The sequence below is a fragment of the Dromaius novaehollandiae genome, chromosome W (assembly GCF_036370855.1).
Source record: "Dromaius novaehollandiae isolate bDroNov1 chromosome W, bDroNov1.hap1, whole genome shotgun sequence".
In the NCBI taxonomy this organism is placed as follows: domain Eukaryota; kingdom Metazoa; phylum Chordata; class Aves; order Casuariiformes; family Dromaiidae; genus Dromaius; species Dromaius novaehollandiae.
Genome location: NC_088130.1, coordinates 1,923,002 through 1,931,364, shown reverse-complemented (window position 1 = coordinate 1,931,364; position 8,363 = coordinate 1,923,002). Strand labels below are relative to the sequence as shown.

Genomic DNA, 8,363 nt, shown 5'->3' with positions numbered 1-8,363 from the left:
ACTGAATCTTTAGTAACAGCTTATCGCCAGGCTTGTTTATGTTACAATTATACAATCCCACTCCCACCAGAATTAGAGAAAATGCACCTTCGTAATGTCACTCTTGGACCTAAAGGTATCCAAGACATAACATTATGGGAAAATATCACTTTATGGTGCAAGATGCCACTCTGGCATTTTGTGACTGCCCCTGATGGTATTATATATAGACATGATTCAGGTTATGATGATTCCTATTGTTCTACGGCATTGTTTAGCAGCCCGCGTGACACCATGTGGATATGCTCAGATGGAAACATGTATTCCCATATTCAGCCGCAACAGCATGCAGGCTTACAGTGTGGTTTAGGAATCCCAACAATGTGTCCACACAAAATAGCCACTTATAAATTACCAGGTCGAATGAAAAGAAGTGAAGGACCTAAACACCCAGGGTCCGGATATATTGATTCTTGGAAGATACCCGAGTATTATACTTTTGGACAAGCAGTAACTTTAGGCCTGCAATCAATTTTTATGCCTGGGTTGATGATCAGAACCCATCAGTTTGCCATTGAGAACCTGATTTGGCAAGTTCATCTTTTGTCAAACTGGTCACGAACAGCTTTTGGAGCAATGAATTTACAAGTGCAAGCTGTTTCAAAAATGGCTTTGCAAAATCAGTCAGCATTGGGCATGATATTGTTAAAGGAAAAAGGTGTATATGTGGACTACTGAATCATACAGAAGAGGAATGTTGTGTGGTGATCCCCAACGTATCATCGACCATCACTCAGGCCAGAGAGGAGTTTAAGAAGATCACCGACACCACGTTAGAGTTGTTCCACCGAATACAACCTGATGCGTCAGGACCCATCGGATGGATTGGTTCAGCCTTTAAATGGATGGGACTGACAATCCAACAATGGATTGCGAGCTTGCTTGAATATGGTGTGATTATAGTTATAGTTATTGTTATTGTGTGCATAGGCATAAGCTGCTTAAAACAAGCAATTGTTACGTCTGTCACTAAACAGATCAACACCCTTAACGTTTCATTAGAAGAATATGCCCCTCTGGTGCAGCAAAACAGCGACACCTACCGGGACATCCCACGTGGCGCTTGGTAGTGACAAAGTCACAGGGTGGATAATGTGGAGAACAGACAAGGCACTGTTTACTCCAACGGCCTGCTGAAGAGGGGAAGGTATCACTGTTCACAGATGGGGAGTGGGACCGGGCGTAGGCCGGGTAGTCTCTCCCTGCCTGTGGACACACTCCCCAGCTTGTGCAGGATGATAACAATGCCTTTGTCACCACCTCCGCTATTATCTGCTACCAACCACTTGCGGCCTAAACTAATGTCAAGAGCCTGACCCACACCAAAGCTGCCTCATAAATCAAGTGAAAGGGGAATTAATATCTACAACTACATGCTGGTCGGGCATGAGGACCCATGATGGGGGGCCTCCACTATTTAGTTCTCTAAACCTGAAGGGTGGAGACCTTTGTCACAAGTTTTCATTAATTTCTTTTCCCTTCCCTTTTGAAAACCCAGTCAGAGGGTTGAGCCCAGAGGAGTGTGTCAGAGTGACACAGGTTCTGGCTACTGATAAGGACGTCAAGAAACCTAATCACAATAGACATGCGCCTTAGAAGCATATAAAATGTGACAATAACAACAGCTCTTTGGAGCTCCCTCTCAGCTGGTCTGGGACCCCCCTTATTGCATCCTGCACACTTGAGACCCTCGCCCGACGTGGAACAGGTCGTATTACCCCTGCTTGCTCTGTATGTAGTGTAGTGTGTTATTTTTACCCTGTTAAATACAGAACTTGCTATATTGTTTAAACTCTCTTGCTTAAGGATACTGGTGTACTTAATAAATATCTGAAACCTGATAACCGCCTGGCTGTTTGGTCAGTGAAGCATTAAAAGAAAAATACAAGTAGCCCCGCTGGCCACGAGCGGTGTTCGTGACAAAAGGAGAGAGAGTGTCAAGGGGAGAGAGAGAGAGAGAGAGAGAGAGAGAGCATGCGCATCACAGAGAGAGCGTGCGCCAAAGAGAGAGAAAGAGAGACAGAGAGAGAAGGGGAGGGAGAGAGAGAAAGTCAAGGAGACAGAGAGTCAAGTAGAGAGAGAGAGACAGACAGGGAGCGTGTCTGCGAAGGAGAGAAAGAGAAACAGAGTGCTCTCCAAGGAGAGAGAGTGAGTCAAGGAGAGAGAGAGAACAAGCGAGAATCATGGGGAGGGAGAGAGAGAGTGCACCACAGAGAGAGAAAGAGAGTCAAGGTGAGAGAGCATGTCAAGGCAAGAGAGAGAGGGTAAAGGAAAGAGAGAGTCAAGGTGAGAGAGAGAGAGACAGAGAAAGAATCATGGGGAGAGAGTGAGAGAAAGAGTCAAGGAGAGAGAGAGGTATATTCAAGGAGAGAGAAAGAGTCAAGGAGAGAGAGAGTGTCAAGGAGAGCGCGCTACAAAGAGAGAGAGAGAGAGAGAATCAAGGCGCACACGAGAGAGGGAGAGAGAATGTCAAGGACAGAGAGAGAGAGAGAGAGAGAGAGAGAGAGAGAGCGTCAAGGAGAAAGAGAGAGCGCGAGTAAAGGATAGACACAGAGAAAGAGATTGTGTCAAGGAGAGTGTCAAGGAGAGAGTGGCAGAGAGTCAAGGGGAGAGAGAAAGAGTGAGAGTTTCTGTCTGTCTCCTGTGGTTTTCCCCTCAGGTAACTTTGACATCCATGCATGCCATCTGCTATAGGCCATACTATTAAATCTTCATGCATGTGAAATTGTCTCAACATTGTTTGTGCAACAGCTCAGTTGTCTGAAATGCATAAGGAAACATGAGGATACAGAATATAGCTCTTTGGAGCTCCCTCTCAGCTGGTCTGGGACCCCCCCCCCTTATTGCGTCCTGCACACTTGAGACCCTCGCCTGACATGGAACAGGTCGTATCACCCCTGCTTGCTCTGTATGTAGTGTAGTGTGTTATTTTTACCCTGTTAAATACGTAACTTGCTATATTGTTTAAACTCTCTTGCTTAAGGATACTGGTGTACTTAATAAATATCTGAAACCTGATAACTGCCTGGCTGTTTGGTCAGTGAAGCGTTAAAAGAAAAAAATACAAGTCACCCCGCTGGCCACGAGCAGTGTTCGTGACACTCAGGATCACAGACAAAAAGGTACTCGGACACCCGGACACCCGAACACATGGACACTCAGGCGCACAGACACTTAGACACATGGACAGCCGGACACATGGACACTGACACACGGGCATACGGACACACAGACATTCAGTCACTTGGACACTCGGACACACAGCCACTCGGACACTGAGCAACTCAGACATACAGACACACGGGCACGCGGATGCATGGCTGCATGGAAGCTCGGTCACTCGGACACACCCTCGAACACTTGGATGCATGGACACTCCGACACACGGATATTCGCACACACGAATGCACAGGCCCATGGATGCACAGGCACATGGACACTCAGACAATCGGACCCTCGGACACATGGACACTTGGGCAGATGGGCACACGGACACTCAGACACACGCATACTCAGCACTCAGATGCACGGTCACCTAGACACTCGGACACTCAGATACTCGGACACCCAGACACTCAGACACAAAGACACACGAACACTCAGACACAGAAACACTCGGACATTTGGACACTCGGACACACAGGCACATGGACACACGGACACATGGACACACAGATATTCGGACACCCAGACGTTCAGATACACACTCACCCACACGGACACTCAGGCACACAGATAATCAGACACATGGACGCAGGGATGCATGCACACTTGAACACCCGGACTCTCAGACATTCGGACACGTGGACACATGGATACATAGACACTTGGACACACAGACATTTGGGCACTCAAACACATGGACACCCAGACACATGCATGCTCAGACATGTGGACACACAGTCACTCAGACAGACACTCAGACACACAGACACTCAGACACAGAGATGCTTGGACATACGGACACTCACACACACGGACACTCGAGTGCTTGGACACACAGACACTTGGGCAAACCAACACATGGATACTCGGACACAGACACTCGGACAGAGGGGCACTCAGACACAGAGCCACTCAGACACATGGACATTTGGACACATGGACACTCAGGGACTCTGACACACGGGCACTCAGACACAGAGACTAATGTACACTCGGACACAGAAACACAGACACATGGACACTTGGACACTTAGATACAGAGACACTTGGACACACAGACACATGGTCATTCGGACTCACGGACGCAAGGACACTCAGACGCACTGACATTTGGACACATGGATACACGGACACTCAGACACAAACATACACAGACCCTTGGACACTCAGGCAGACGGACACTCAGACAGTTGGACCCAAGCACATGTGGAAACTGAGACACAGTCACAGGGACACACATTCTCAGACACATGGACACACAGACACAAAGACACACACATTCAGGAGCTCGGACACTTGGACACAGAGACACTTGGGCACATGGACACTCGGACACTCAGATGCTCAGACACTAACACTCAGACACACAGAAATAGAGATATAGGGACCCTCGGACATACAAACAGAAACTCTGACACAGGCACACTCAAACACTGACACACGGGCACACAGAGATTCAGACACATGGACACTTGCATAGAGAGATACACGGACACTCGGGCACACAGACACTCCAACACTCGGACACGCGGACGTGCAGACACTCTGACACTCAGACACACAGATGCACCGACACTCGGACACAGGGGCACTTGGACACAGACACATGGAGATATGGACACACAAATGCACGGACGCTCTCAAACACAGACGCTTGGACAAATGGACACTCAGACACTCAGACAAAAAGACACGGCACTCAGACACATGGACACACAGACCCTCGGACACTTGGACAGATGGACACCCGGATAAGTGGAAACTCAGACACACAGCCACTCGGACACACATACACTTCAACACATGGGCATTTCATTCAGGCACTGTGACCTGCGGACACTTGGATGCTTGGACACACAGACACTTGGACACTCGAACACTCAGACCCTCGGACACACGGACACATGGATGCACAGACACTCGGACACAGAGACACTCGGACACTTGGACACTCAGATGCACAGACACACAGGCACTTGGACAGACGGACACTGGAACACTTGGGCAGAAGGACAGACGCTCGACCACACGGACATTCAGACAAACAAACACACTGGCACTCAGTCAAACAAACACTTGGACACTAGGCCACATGGATGCTCGGACACGCAGACACATGGACACCCAGCACTCGGCCACAAGGACACTCAGACACGTGGATTCTGAGCACTCAGACACTCAGAACCACAAACGAAAAGGCACTCGGACATTCGCACAGCTGAACACATGGACACTCGGGCGCACGGACACTTGGACTCTTGGACACATGGACAGCCGGACACATGGACACTGACACACGGACACTCGGACACTCGGATGCACGTACACACAGACCCTTGAAAACTCGGACGCACCAATATTCGGGCACACAGATGCACAGGCCCTTGGACACATGGACACTCGGACAATCGGATCCTTGGACACAAGGACACTTAGACATTCAGACACTCGGACACACAGATTTTCGGACAATCGGACAGTCAGGCACACAGACACTGGGACACATGCACACTCAGCCACACGGACACTCAGACATTCAGACACACAAACATTCGGCCACACCAACACTTGGACACTCAGCCACATGAGCACTCGGACACAGACACTTGGACTCAAGGGCACTCAGACACGTGGATTCTGAGTACTTGGACATTCGGCCACATGGACACAGGGGTGCATGGAAACTCGGACACATGGGCACTCGGTTACTCGGAAGCACGGACACACAGGCACTTGGACATTCAGACACTCGAGCACATGGACATATAGACACACACGCTCGGACACATGGACACTTGAACACTCGGAGACACGGACGCTCCTACACATGGACACATGCACACTCTGACTCACGGATACTAGGATACAAAGACGCTTGGACATTCGGACACTCGGACAGTCGAACGCATGGCTGCATGGACGCTCGATCACTCGGACACATGCACACACGGACACTCGGAAACTTGGACTCATGGATGCTCGGACACATGGGCACTCAGATGCACAGACACTCGGCCATTCGCACACACATATGTACAGGCCCTTGGATGTGCGGACACATGGACACTCGGACACACAGATATTCAGACTCTTGGACATTCAGACACATAGACACTCAGACACATGTACACTCGGACATACAGACACTCAGACACTTGTGCAGACAGACACTCAGACAATTAGACCCACAGACAAACATTCGGACACACGGACAGTTGGACACTTGGACACTCAGACACGTAGACACAGACACTCGATCACATGGACATTTTGATACACGGTCACATGGCGACACAGACACTTGGGCACTGCGCCACACAGATACTCGGACACACAGACACACCGACACTCAGACAGACGAACACATGGGCTCTCGGACACAAAGGCAAACAGACATTCGGACACAGATACTCACACACAGACACTCGGAAACTCAGACATACAGGCACACAGACACTTGAACACTCGCACGCTCAGACACATGGATACTTGGAAACTCAGATTCAGATATTCGTACTCTTGGACATTCAGACACACAGACACACAGACACCTGTGCAGGTGGACACTTGGACAATTGGACCCACAGACAAACAGACATTCAGACACATGGGCAGTCAGACATTTGGACACACAGGCACTCGGACACACAAGAACTCGGACACACGACACACCAAAACTTGGACACACGGACATTCGGACCCACAGACATATAGACACTCAGACAGATGGACACATGGACACAAAGGCAAACAGACATTCTGACACTCAGACACAGATACTCACATACAGACACTTGCACACTCACACACTCAGACACTCCGACAAACAGGCTCTCAGACATATGAACACTTGAAGTCATAGACCCACAGACACGTGGAGAATTGGACACTCGGACACACAGAAACTCAGCCACACGGACACACAAACACATGGACAGACAGATGCTCGAACACTCTGACGATTGGACATTCAGACACACAGACACTTGGCCACACCAACACTTGGCCACATGGACACACGGCGGCACAGACACTCAGGCACTCTGACACACCGACACTCGGACACATGGATATCTGGACACACAGACATATAGACACTTGGACAGATGGACACTTAGACATATAGACACTTGGACAGATGGACACTTGGACACACAGACACACCGATGCTCGGACAGACGAACACATGGACACAAGGACACTCAGACACTCGGATACACAGACTCACACACATGGACACTCGGACACAAAGACAAACAGGCATTAGAACACTCGGACAGAGAGACACTCGGACAGATGGACACTCAGATACTCGGACACTCGGACACACAGAAACTCGGCCACACAGACACTCAGACACACGAACACACGGGCACACAGACACTCGGACACTCGAACACTCTGACACTTGGACATTCAGACACAGACACTTGGCTACACGGACACTCAGACACGTGGATGCAAGGACGCATGCACACTCGGACACATAGACACTCGGACGCTGGCACACAAACAGACATTCGGACACACAGACACTCGCACACATGGACAGACAGACGTACAGACACTGGTACACTCGGAAACTCAGACATACAGACACGGACAGTTGGACACAGACACAAAGACACTCAGACACACAGAAACTCAGACACTCAGACATTCGGACACATGGACACATGGACACGCTAACAAAGACACTCGGCCACACAGACAGTCAGACAGACAGACACACAGATACTCAGACACATGGACCCAGGGACGCATGCACCCTCTGACACACAGACACTCAGACACACGGAGACACAGACACTCCGACAGACAGACATTTGGACACACAGACACAGGGATGCATGCACAATTGCACCCAAGGACACATGAACACTCAGACACATGGGCAGTCGGACACATGGACACACAGACATATAGACACTCGGACAGATGGACACTTGGACACTTGGGCAGATGGGCAGACAGACACTCAGCCACATGGACAATCAGACACACAGACACATGGATACTGACCACTGAGACACACAGACAGTCAGACACTCAGCCACATGGAAACTTGCACGCATGGACACTCGGATAATTGGACACTTGGGCAGACAGGCACTTGGCCCCATGGACACACAGACACTCATATTCACGGACATTTGTAC

The 8,363-nt window shown here is 49.6% G+C and overlaps 1 pseudogene; it reads right to left on the bottom strand.

Annotated features, from left to right (window-relative positions):
* Window positions 1-3,922: 3,922 nt before the first annotated feature.
* Window positions 3,923-4,812, bottom strand: LOC135324349 (proline-rich protein 9-like; annotated as a pseudogene).
* Between the last annotated feature and the right edge of the window lie 3,551 nt (window positions 4,813-8,363).